This window comes from Triticum aestivum, chromosome 3B, assembly GCF_018294505.1.
Source record: "Triticum aestivum cultivar Chinese Spring chromosome 3B, IWGSC CS RefSeq v2.1, whole genome shotgun sequence".
In the NCBI taxonomy this organism is placed as follows: Eukaryota; Viridiplantae; Streptophyta; class Magnoliopsida; order Poales; family Poaceae; genus Triticum; species Triticum aestivum.
In genome coordinates, this window is record NC_057801.1 from 641,965,737 (window position 1) to 641,979,250 (window position 13,514).

Sequence of the window (13,514 nt, forward strand, 5' to 3'; positions counted from 1 at the left end):
GGAGGATGGGGTGGCTGAACCGGTGGGACGATGAGATCGACGACGGATCCTCATCTGGTACGGTGGATGAGGGACGTCGAGGTGTTGTTGTGGACGACGTCATCGGGGAAGAGGCTCCGGCTGGGTGGCGGACAGAGCAAGGTATGGGGTTTCTTCGCGGGTTTTCGCGGCCTCGGTGTACGAATGGGTGGGCGGATGGGATGGCAGTGGGAAACCATGGCTTAGAGATGCGCTTGTCCAAAATGTGGGGTAAGTTACGAAAGTACCCCCCACCGATTTGAGGCGGTTCTTTCGGTTCAGGGCTACCACGGGCATTTCACGTGTCGAGATTTCAAAGGAGGTGCGAGTTTTCGCGCGTGTTTTAATTTCGGAATAGCAAGGTGCGGGTTGAGATGGAGGGAGTTGTCGGAGAACAACGAGACAAAGATATATCTTAAATATTTCAGGCTAACAAGGCGAGGGTTGAAATTTCCGGACAAGCCTAACGTGTACTGTACCAAATCAATGCGCACTACAAATGTCATTCAAAACTTTGAATTCATGTTATGTTCAATTAAAATATTTCGCTATGTGTATAATGCATGCAACCTACTACTCAAATGAACGTTTTAGTGCATTCCAAACGTATATACTACCGCTTCAATATGAACTAAATTGGAATAAGATCTACAGTAATGATTGTTGTGAAGTCAAAGCATTTGAATTCGTTTCTCTGTTTTAATAAGATCTACAATCATCATTATTGTCAAGTTAAACCATCGTTTGTGTATTATCTTCACGGCACACCACATGATTAGTCTCGAGTTACATATGAACTATGTGTACTATATGAACTCGAACTAGATTTTTTGAATCCACTTTATTTTGATTTCAAATCACATTACATTTCTAGCTCTAGCTAGATCTTCATAATCTAAACCATGTCTCATATGTATAATGTGTTTATCACATTATGTATGGTGCCCCGCCCCCTACGCCTACAAGTATTTAGATGTGACTTGCAAACACCACACATTACCACAAATTCAAATAAAATGTGAGAATGTTCGATATATAGTATTGTTTAGATTGCTCGATATTTAGTTGTAAGCTGCAAATGCCGCACATTATCACAAATTCAAATAAAATGTGAGATTGTTTGATGTATAGTATGGTTTAGATTGTTCGGCATTTAGCTGTGAGTTGCAAACGCCATGCATTATCACATTATGGTATAACGTGTGCACAACACGTGTATCATCGCTATATTCATGCATGCAATGTTTAAAACACTATGATCTCCTATTCAAATATATGAATCCGCTTTCATATCAAATTATGATCTTTGTTAGTCTCTTACACCCACACAATCCTCTAACCTTTGTAGCTACCACTAACTTTCTCTCGTGCCTGCACACGCCCTCCTCGCTCTCCCCCTCCCTCGACATTCTATCCACCGAGAACATTCATTTTTTTCTTTAGGTCGTTCTCCCAGAGTCTCCACAACTCCTTTCCGACACACACCGATTGATAAACCTCTCCAGCGATGCCTGCCTACAACATACACACACAGCTTCAATCTCCTCCTTTATGTGTCCTTGCCTCGTGTCTCTCATATGGTCAGACACACGTGTAAACTCTCGCCCCTCTTTTCATCGATCTCACAACCGCACACTCATCCCCCTATATAGCTAGTAGTTGGGCCTCTTGCACCACCTCCTAGCTCCATTCTCTCTTCTATCCGTCTCGCTGGGCCTTATTTGCCTCTAACAAATGGACGTACACCGACCGATCTCTCGCTATACATATAGCCAGCTAGGTCCTTATAACTCGTTTTTACCCACACATCGATCGATCTACCTCATTAGTTGTGTATCTCCCTTCCTTCGACAAACAACAATTGATCTACCGATCTAGTTAGGTTTGCTTACCAAACACATGGTTCCCCTTCATCATCCATGGATGCGTCCCGACAGATCTATCACGCACAGGCACACAGAGAAACACATCCCCACTCTTATTGATAACATTGTAGTTCCACCCTCAGTTTGTCTAGTAGGCCTCTCCCAACATCTCCGAGAAGCAACTCCATCACCCATCCAGAACTCTACCCCTCTCCCTCCCTCTCCCTCCCTCTCTCTCCTCTCTCTCTCTCTCCGTCCTGTCATATTTCCCGTCCTTCGGTTATGTATGGATGTCGACCGATCTCCCTCAAGACATAGCTGGGTCTCTCCTTCTCAACACATATACGAGTCGTTCTACCTCTATTGTTAGGCCTCTGCCTACCCCTCCCCCCACCCCCTCCCCCCACACACACCGATACATCAAGCGCTCTAGTCATGTCTCCCTACCACACACAAACTTGACATGTGCCCTCTAACGTTCCGGTAGGCCAGTCGCCCTACATTTTTGACTTGCACACACACACACACACACACAATTTCAATGGCTCTCTTCATCGATCTCGCACCCACCCACTTGATCCTCTCTTTGACTCTATCGATAGCTATGACCCCTCCCTCTCTTCTCGTGGATTGCCCGACCCTCTATGTATGATATGGATAGGCCTCCATTTCACACACATTCCATGCAGAATTTTGTTTGAGATGTCATCAACACATATTCCCACAAATAATTCACGAAATCAACCCCCCACCCCCCACCAAAAAACAAAAAACACTCACGAACGCGGTTTGTATCTCTCACACACACCCACGTAGGTGGGGGACGTGCACGAAGAGAAGAGGTGCATGCACGGCGCACGTACTCCCATCTCTTTCCCACCCACACCCGCGCGGGTACACGGTGGAGCTCATTTCTATATGAAAAAGGCAGCCCATGTGGTAATTTGGCACGTGTACTAGTTGTCCACTTGGTGGAGGGAGGATCGTCTACCACGGGTGAACAAACAAATTGCGACTTGACGCGTTATGTTAAATTAAAAAAAGAGGCAAACCATGTGGGGCCTACCTTAGAGGCAAGGCTCTATACACTGGAGTACTTTTGATGTGTCCCATCAACTCGCAGAACGAGGAGAAGCTTGCTTAGTACGCCGTCTCCCCCGCCCACGGGCGCGGTGGCTCGCAGGATGAGGTGAAGCTTGCTCCTCCCTCGCCCATGCGTGCGGTGGCTTGCAGGATGAGGAGAAAAATTTACTGCTCCCTCCATTTACTCCTCGTCCCTACTACCTCTGTCCTGGTTTATTGGTCCTCATTGGAATCTGTGCCAAATTTTGACCATAAATTTAACTAACAAAATGCTCATGCATGTCACAAAAAATTATATATTTGAAAACTATGTTCGAATATGAACCCAGCATTATAATTTTTGTTAACATGCACTAACATTTTATTAGTTAAATCTTTGGTCAAAATTTAGCACAAACTACATAGGGGACTAATAAACCAGGACAGAGGTAGTACTACCTTGGTTATAGAGATTATATCAAATTGTTTGGGATATATATGTCCTTTAGTAGATTTCAATATGAACTACTAGTACATACTCCAAACACTGATGTATATAGACGTATTTTAGAGTGTACATTCACTCATTTTGCTCCGTATGTAGTAGCACTCTCCCTCGCCCCTCGACCCTCGCCCACATGGTGGACATGCAGCAATTCATTCGGTCTCATATAGCCAGAATGATATATACTGCACTACCATTATTGCTCGACTTCCCGAAGAGGCGAAGAGCCAATCGCAAGGTTAATATTTTGGAGATGCCAAGCGCAAGGTTATAGGAGAACGAGTAGTAGGTGCCGCGTCATTTATAAATAATTTTTTTTCTTCAATGGCACGTACGCAATATGATAGGTTCATACGGAGAGAAAAGGAAACCGCTCCACTATATACATAGTCAAGACGGGCCAGCCTACACGGTTGCTTGCTGGGGTTTCTCTCTTCACACTCTCTCGCACAAAACGACTGTGGACACATCTCTAACATCCCGTCAGATCACATCCGCTTGGGGAAGGGGTGGATGCTTAGTGTAGATGCGGTGGTCGTCGCCGACGGCGAAAACCCACTGTTGGCACGTCCCGAGCAGGGATCCCCGCCGTTCTCTCTCACAAAGCCGGTGAGGTTGCCTTTGTCCCTTGCTCACTGCCGTGACGTAGGCAGTTGCCGCCTCCGGCCGCCCTCCTCAACGTTGAGCTACGTCCCTCAGGTACAACTCCCTTTACAACCGGCTTGCACCACTGCTCCAGCTGCCCACATCACTCCCTGTGGATATTTCTCTACTTCTTTGCCCCGCACATACCCGATACCTCTACTGGCTTCTACGTACTGTATTTTTGATGAGTTTATGTCTCATCAACTAGTCCTAGTAATATTATTCTAATCACGCTTCTTCAATTTCTTTGCCACAGGGATGCTCATCTCGATTTTGGTGAAACTGCACAAAATGAACCGATGGTCAAAAGGTTGCAAACTTCATTTATTAGGAAGCTCGAATGTTGCCAGCAAATTGAAGCCTGGTCAGGGTTCATGGTTCAAGGGCTAGGGACTGCATGGATCGTTTTTTAATTTAGCTGCCTTTGTTTCAAAATAAGTGTCAACTTTAGTAGTAGTACAACTTTGTACTAAAGTTTCCACAAAGTTGAGACACTTATTTTGGAACGGAGGGAGTACATATTTGCTATGATCTGTCAATCATTGAGATGCAATAGCATGCATGTTAGTCTCCTTGTATTTGATGAAATGTTGCAACGGGCAACCTTGGACGCAAGATACATGTAACAGGAGCTCGAAGCTTCATAGCATTGTACAAATTTATCTCGCTGATAAATTACAGTACATACTAGTACTATACTAGTACTTCCTCCGTTCCTAAATATAAGTCTTTGTAGAGATTTCACCATTAACCACATGCGGATGTATATAGATGCATTTTAAGTGTAGATTCATTCATTTTGTTCCGTATGTAGTTCACCTAGTGGAATCTCTACAAAGACTTATCTACTAGTAATAGCTAGCCCCCACTACTAGGAATTCTCTATCCTCTCCTTGAGCCACATCATCAAAATTGACGTAGCCGTTAGATGAAGTAAATCAATCATAATAGCCATCTGATCTAGACGTTGAGAGGCTCCGCACTAAGCCACATGCAAGCATGCAGAAATACCGTGGCACATGCATGTGAGTGGGTTTTAAATCACATCAACATTTCTGCATGCAAGCATGCACCGGTGGCATGCATGTAAGTGAGCTTTTAAGTCCCATTAACATGTCAAAAAGAAAAATATAATCCTTACATGGGATGATCTAAATGATGATGGGAGTTTATTTAGTTTGGCTACCACATTTGTCATGCAGTTATAGATTTTTTTTTTAGTTCTATGAAATCGATAATTTTGCGCAGAGAGATATACCGCTGTTCCGCGGCAACGCGCGGGGACTCATCTAGTAATATTTAGGAACAGAGGGAGTACTATGTAAAGAGTTAGGTGTCGTACGGTGATAGTGTGAGGTGGGCCATGTAATCACTGAGCCTGCGTGTTTTCATTGCTCTTACACTCTTCCGCTGTAAGAATGGAGAAAATTGTAATCTACTACCTCCTTTCGCCGAAAGCATGGGACATCCAGCAGTCCTACCACCTCAGTATAAAGACCAACGAGCCATCAAATCACATAGACCCAGCAGTAAGTTGGACGGACGAAGCAAACATCACTCTTGCGCCAGTGAGAGGTCGCGTCTACTCTGCCCGGGCATGAATGCGGCACCAATTCTTTGGAGCGGCGCTGACCGTTTCAGGCGGGAAGTGCGCGCGGGCGATGGAGGGGCTTTGGGTGGGTCAGGCTAGTCAGGAGCAGGCGTGGCAGCTGTCCGCATGTCCCTACCAGACACGCCCGGAAATGAGAGGATGCACCGACTCTCGCGGCTAAAATTGTACACTACACACCATATCTCTGTAGGAGTAGGTCGATCTGTCGCACTCTCTAACACACACATGCTGTTAAACACACACACGCACACGCGCGCACCTTGGTCCCATTGCACCTTCTAACGTGACTTATTACACCTAGACGGAGGGAGTAGTAAGTATACGAGATACGGTGGCACACTAACTTAAGTCAAATACAAGTGCCCAAAATTTATGTGCATGTTATAATAAGGATTCACCTAAAATAGTACGTGAGCGAACAGAGGGATCAATTGGACAGTGTTACCGAGCAGTAGCGAGATGTGTGAGGTAGTAAGATACACCGTTGGCGCTTTTAGTTTTTCTTATTAATTTGTTTGTTTCACCCTCCTACTAGTGGGACCCAACGTACTACGTGGAGAGAGGTAAGGTGACTAAGGCTGCATTATTTCTGCACCACTGTGGATAGTCTTACCACCAAAGCCACATGACACGATTATGACTGAAATCCGAATGACTCCAACACACACACAAAAAATACGGCATGCCTATCACACGAATGCAGGAATGTATAAAAGGTTATTTTCCCCTTGTTGAACATAACGGGAGGGTTCTGTAGCTGGCTAGCCTGTTCGCTCGTCAAACTTGAGGTCTCGGGTTCGATAACTAGTATATATATACACGCTGGAGCCTCAGCGCTTGTAGTTTCTCTCTTAACACTCTCTCGCCCTCTCCAGATCTAAACAAGACTTCGTTGGCCTCTCTCTCCCCTCACTGCTGCTCAAAGAGCCAGCAGGATCCGTCCGCTGGGAAGGGAAGGAGGCTTAACGCTGTCGCCGTCGGCGAGGGAGGGAATCCACTATCGGCGCTGCTGTTCACTTTCCACCCAGCGGCGGCACGGGAGGGCCTCCGACCCCTTCTTCTTCGCCGTTGTCCCGTCGCCCACCGAACCATGCCCCAAGAACCTTTAGGTATATTTTACTTACTCCACATGCATTTCTCTAGCTGCATGTATACCATGAATCTAGGACGTGGTTCAAAGAGGAAAGGAGTGGGGGAAAGTAGTGGGAAAAGTTGTATATAGCATGAATCTAGGACGTGGTTCAAAGAGGAAATGAAGGGGGAAAGTTGTATAGCATGAATCTAGGACGTGGTTCAAAGAGGAAAGGAATGGGGGAAAGTAGTGGGGAAAGTTGTATCGCATAAATCTAGGACATGGTTCAATGAGGAAAGGAAGGGGCGAAAGTACTAGTTCAAAAAGGAAAGGAAGGGACAAGGCTGTAGAGTTTGAGCAGGACTAGATTTGCTGTGCTCACATAGGCAAAGGTGTCTAAAGATAACAAAACTGGGACCAACACAAATATGCTCCTTGGTTGTTTGTTCTTTGTTGCAACAGACTGTGCATGACCATAGTACATCGGTAGATGCACATGGTGTTGGTGCGTCCACTATCCCGTGCAACTCATTAGCTGTTCTTAATCTAAGGCCCTCTTTGGTTAAAAACTCCCTAGTCCCTACCTGCTTGGTTCGAGGGACTAAACATGGACTAGAGGTTATTAAATGATATGATAAAAGACCATGTTACCCCTAGTAATGAACTAATAGAAACAAGGTGTGATGCGTGGCAGGGGCAACTGTTGGAAAAAGTCCCAAAAAGACTCCCTCGGGGTCTTCTTTCTTTAGTCCCAAATGCCCACTTTTAGTCCCGAAAAGTCCCTCCTATTTGGTTTAGATGTGACTGACATGGAGTTTTTTTAGTCCGTGCACCAAAATGTCCCTATAAACAAACACCCTCTAATAATGCCGCTGGAAAATTGATGCAATGCCACAGTTAAAAGCAAATTACATGTTTAACGAATTTTATTGTTAATATAATCTCTATGTTAATATTAATCAATGCCACCGTTTGAGAAATGCTACTGTCTTGCTTTCTTTCCCATTTAGATAAGGTAGATGCTTCTTTTTGTTGGCTTCTGTGTCATCCACCGTTATTGACCACTAATTGTTTCCTTTGCACCTATGTGTAAAAAGGGTTATCTAGTTCACCTCGTTGCCATTGTGACCTTTTGTTGCCCTGCACAAAACACTTTTGTTTTAAGAGTGTTTTGTGCAGATCAACCAAAATGTCACACCGACAATGTTGCTTGATTGCTTGATCTTAGTGGAACTGCACAAGAGGAGATCTTACTTCCTATCCATTAAGGCGAATTTGGTTCAGATCTTCTTCTTGTGAGTTGTTGAATGCTGCATTATGAGAGGTCAGTACTAGCCTTCTTTCACATGATTCTGCAGTGTGCTTTCATATGTTGTGCTACCTGTACGATAATGTTGCTTGATTTTAGTGAACTGCACAAATGGAGACAAGACTTCCAATCTGTATGTGCTCCATAATATCCCATTGAGGTAAGATAAGGATATTTCACAACTGATGGCCTATATTTTTCCACTTTCATCAGAAAATTAAGTTTAGTACTATACTTGTGCTCCCTAATTGACATGCCAAATCTTACATTGAAGGCGAAGCTTGTCTGTTATTGAACCAAGTGATGAAGGGGAAGAACAAGCGGAAGACAACAAAAATCAACTCCTGGTGCTGTAATGAAGCACTAGAACTGTGATAACACAAGTAATGATATAGTTTTGCATCTTAGTTTATTGCTATGGCTGGAACGAGCAATTATTTTGCCACTGATTTGATGCCATAGGTAATTATCTCTACTTGTGCAAACAGGGATCTTCTTTGAAGATACCATATATTTTAGTGGAACTGCACAAAAAGATGTTGGAAACATTAAACTAATCGAGGAGTATATAGTAAGCATGGCCACCATAGTAGATAGCAACAGATGGTTCCGAAGAAGTGCTTGATCTGTATGCTCTACACAATAAGCCTCCTGACAAAGGTTGGTACTCGCCCACTAATTCATCCATATGATTGAGCTTTGTCATCTCTATTGGTGTTGTGCTACTGTTTAGATAATGTCATGAAAAAGTGGTATTGTCCTTGAGAAGTGCTTCATCTATGCTGTTTTAAATATTTCTTTTCCTTTTTTTCGAGCAAATAGGGATGCTAGCATTTAGTTGTCCTGTTGTCTTTCCACAATAGGATCATCTTCCTCTGAAGAAGAATATGGAGTACGTGAAGTGACTAGTTCCGATTATGCGAGGATGAAGAAGCCTTGTCTATCTTCTCATCAGAAGGAGCAGTTGAAGGATGGTTACATTACTCCCCACAAGACCAAACTAACTTCAGCTCAGAAGGACTGACAAATCTCCATTTTTTTGCTGCGATGCGCGAGTACAATGTTGTTCTAGGATTCTCATCAGAAGGAGCAGTTGAAGGATGGTTACATTACTCCCCACAAGACCAAACTAACTTCAGCTCAGAAGGACTAACAAATCTCCATTTTTTTGCTATGATGCGCGAGTACAATGTTGTTCTAGGATTCTTTCTGGTGAGTTCCATTTTTCTAAAAGTGGTGATCAGCTTGATTTCAATGGGAACTGCACAAAATCTTCATGAATACATCGAATCATTCATTTCCACCACAAGAAAGGAGGTGCCGATAAGTTCAAGGCGTTACAACATATAAGGGCGAAATCATACAAGCTACGCGTGAATTTGGTTGATTTTGGTGGAACTGCACAAAAAGAACAGTTGGTTTATTTAGCACGAGGTGCCATGTCAATGTCCGAACTGATGGCAAACCCTGCCCATTCCACAATCGTAGGCATTTGATATTTTCGAATGGGACGCCCTTGCCGTCAGCAGTGTCGATCAACTTTTTCTTTATTCTTTAGTTGTGAAGTAAATATTGCCTCTAACATGTGAGTCGCTGAGATGCATAATCATCGATTGTTTTGAATATTCTCTATGAATTGCCAGCCCTGTGTGTTTGATTGCAATGTACAGAAACGCTAAAAACCTGCTCAAACTCTTTGTACTCCTTCTGTTCCTTTTTACTTCGCACATTGTGAAAGTGCATACTTTTTTGTATAAGATTGGTCAGAGTAGAGATACTTTGACTGCAGACAAAACTTGTATAGAAAGGACCGGAGGGAGTACATGTGAAACTGCTGCAAATGAGGTGATCACTCTGGGAATAATGCTAGTACGTATTGTTTTGCATGTTCATCCAATGCCAGTGATACAGGAATTTGAACTAATCGAAATAAATTCATTCATACACGGTCGGATTTTATATAAAGATGTCGGATTTAATTACATTTCATACATTCTTCAACTAAAAAGGGGTGTTTGTGGCCGCATACATCTCCCAGATGTAGAGGCTGGGGGTCATCCTCCTTTTCTAAAAAAACTAAAAAGGGGTGCGCTGGAGGTATAATTAATTAACCGAAGCTACCCACCTATGTCCCGCTGAGCCGAACAGAAGCTTCACTGACTTAACTACAGGTGCAGTTGCATAACTGACATGTGGCATGTTGGGCCCACGTGTCAGTCATCCAACTGCACCAGCAGTTAAGTAGAAGTAGCGTTCTTCTCCAGCGCAGCTCTCCGACTCCACGTCGCCGTCAGTAAGCTAACTGGCCATCAATGGTCAACCCGCCTAGCTTAGCTTCAACCGGAGGGTAGTAGCGGTGGCCTTACTTGGACCCGAGTGGCGGTGACCTACCGTGTTCTACTCTTCCTCGTTTTCTGTGTGGCGCGGCCTCGTTGGCAGCGGGGCGGGGCCTCGGCGGAGCCGGCGATGTTCTCTGTCTCGTTGCCGGCAGGCGGCGCCTCAGTGGAGCGGTGGAAATCCTCGCCCATGTTGCGGGCAGGCTGGGGCCTCGGCTGAGCCGGCGAGGTCCTCTGCATCGTTGTTGGCGGGGCGGGGCTTCGGCGGAGCCGGCAGTGTCCTATGCCTCGTTGTTGGCGCCGCGAGGCCTCGGCGGAGCAGGGCGTCGTCAACACCAGCGGAGCGGGGACTCATCGGAGCCGGCATTGTCCTCTGTCTCGTCCTCGGTCTCGCCAAACAGCGCCTCGCTCGCTTCATCGCCCTATTTGCTGGCCTCTTTGTAGGCTGCCGCAGCCTCCGCCATCCGCATGCAGTACCGCCAGTGCTCGAGGCGGCCCTTCCGGGCGGAGCGGTACGAGTTGAGCAGCGCCTCCTACTCCGCCCGCTCCGCGGCGATCTACTCATCCGTCTCCAGGTGCTCCTGGAGGAGATGGTGGTTGTAGGCGGCGTCGGCCTGCGCCTCCCGAAACTGCTCCTCACGCATCTTCCTCGCCCTTTCCATATATTGGGCACGGGCCTCGCCGATGGTCATGGTGCAATGCACCAACGAGGATGGTGCGGAGGAGGGGGTTGGCGCCGGATCGTCGGCTACCATGTTCTCCATTGGGACGTTGTCGTCCTCCAGCTGCCTGCCGGCCAGCCGGTCGGCAGCAATGGCTGTCATCTCCTTGTGGTCCGTCGTCTGCCTGTCCTGAAGAGCGCTGGAGCGCGAGGAAGCCATGGTGGGCAGTAGTGGTGTGGACAGGAGAAAGGGAACCGATGCAGATGACTGCGACTATGGCCGGCGCAGCAGTTTATATAGCAATGGTGGGCAGGCGGAGGGACGGATGTGTGGCGTCGTTGTAGCCGCCTCGGCAACCGCGTATCATTAATGTGTACGGCAGATGGACGGACGGATGGCACTTGTGTCATTTGAAGGCGGAGCAATCGCCTGCACCGGGAAGCGGGGCGGCAGGCGCTGACTGTTTCTGGCGGAAAGCACGTGCGGGCGAGGAGATGACTTTACTTGGATAGGATGACAATGGGGACTCACCAGGTCCATAGCCTCACGTACACAAAGAAAATTGACCCATGCATGTACTTTATGCATGCATGCATTGCAATTAATGCATTGATAAACATAATTTTTTGAGGATAACAAGAGCATTAATTAGGTGCTTTTGCAAAACTACAAGAAGTATTCCACCACTCGCCATCTACCTTGACTGGTGAGATTTTTGAATTGAGCATTATAAATTGGAAAGGAGGGAGTAGTCAATAAACGAGAGAATTGCACAAGAAGCGGCCGACAGTTGGGACCAAGCAGCTCGAGCAGTATTTGTGTTTTTGAGGTGTGAGCACTATAGAGTTTTTCGATGTTTACCCCAGATATTATTTTTTCTCCTCTGAACAACAACGAAAACATCGCTGCAGGTATTAACTGGGCGGGCTGTGGCCCATCTAGCCCAGTCCAGATATCCAGCCGAGATATTAATTTTTTTCAAGCTGAAAATGGCTAGCCCAGCTATACTTTTTTTTGAGGAATACCCAGGCAAGGTTAAGTTGTTATTCTCCGCCCCGCTGGGCTGAAAATCTTTCCTAGGAGAAAATGGGCTTTAAGAAATAATAAATGGGATGTAATTATAAAAACTGGGTAGTAACTATAAAAAAATGCACCAAACAGTGATTACTTTATAAAATAATATTTTTGGAATATTGAAAATTTGAATTTCATTAATTGTTGCCAGTGCAATGTTCCGTTGGATTTTTGCGTAATATAAATTTATATTGAAATTGTATTTAATCTGACTAGAAATTTCAGGATAAAATATTCGGATCCCATCAAAATGTGGGAAATTTTATTGAATTTTGTTTTGAACGGTTGGTTGAAATGGGTTGTACTTTTAACAACTGTAAATGGGCTGTAGTAAATTCCATTCGAATTCAAAAATGGGCTACACATTCTTACAAATCTCAAATGGGCTATAAGTTCTCTGCCACACACTTCTAGCCTTACTAAGTTGACGCGTCCCCTAAAAAACAGAGTTGACGCGTATGCAAGGCTTTGTCAACTTATAGTCAACACACGGTTCTAGCAGCAGTGGCCGTTGGATGTCCATCCAACGGATGCCGTGCTTCTTCTTCAATCTCGAATATTCTAGCTTCACCCGCCCAAAAAATGATTCCTCCCCCTGACATCTGGGGCGCACCGTTTCGGAAGCTGACCTGTGGGCCTACTAAGTTGGCGTACCAAGGGCTTTGTCAACTTAGTCAATAATAAACGATTCTAGCTGCAGTGACCGTACGATGTCCATCCAACGGCCATCGTGCTTCTTCAACCTCTGGTCTTCTTGCTCCAGCCGCCCAAAGCAGCGCCGGTCGTGCCGCCTGCTCCTGCCTCCCGTGGCCGGCTGTGCTGCCGTGAAGGCCTCACCGCCCCCTACTACTCCCACCGCTGGCCAGGCCATCCCTCCACTCACCCACACCCCCTGTTATTATGCGGCGACGGGAACGCAGCCGAACCAGTGAACCCTCGTACTCCTCTCTGCGTGTGCATGCACTGCCGCGTCTTCCCCGGCTCCGCGTCATCCCCTTCCTAGGCCACGCCGTCGTCCACTGCCGTGGTGCTCTCGGCGCAGTGTGGTCAACGTGGTCAAGGAATGACTTCCATCGGACGAGGACTGTACGTGGAGAGGCTGACAGCTGGGTCAACGGCAGCGGCAAGGAAGTGCCTCCTTATTACGTGCAAAAAATTATTCCTCCACCTGACAGCGTGGACCCACTGGATGGGCCACCATATTTCGTGAAAAAATGATTCGCCCCCTGACTGCTGGGACCCACGAGCTACATCTTCGCACGCAAGGAAGTGCGTCCGGAACAAAAACGATTCGCCCCCCTGACTACTGGGACCCACCAGCTACATCTTCGCACGCAAGGAAGTGCGTCCAAAA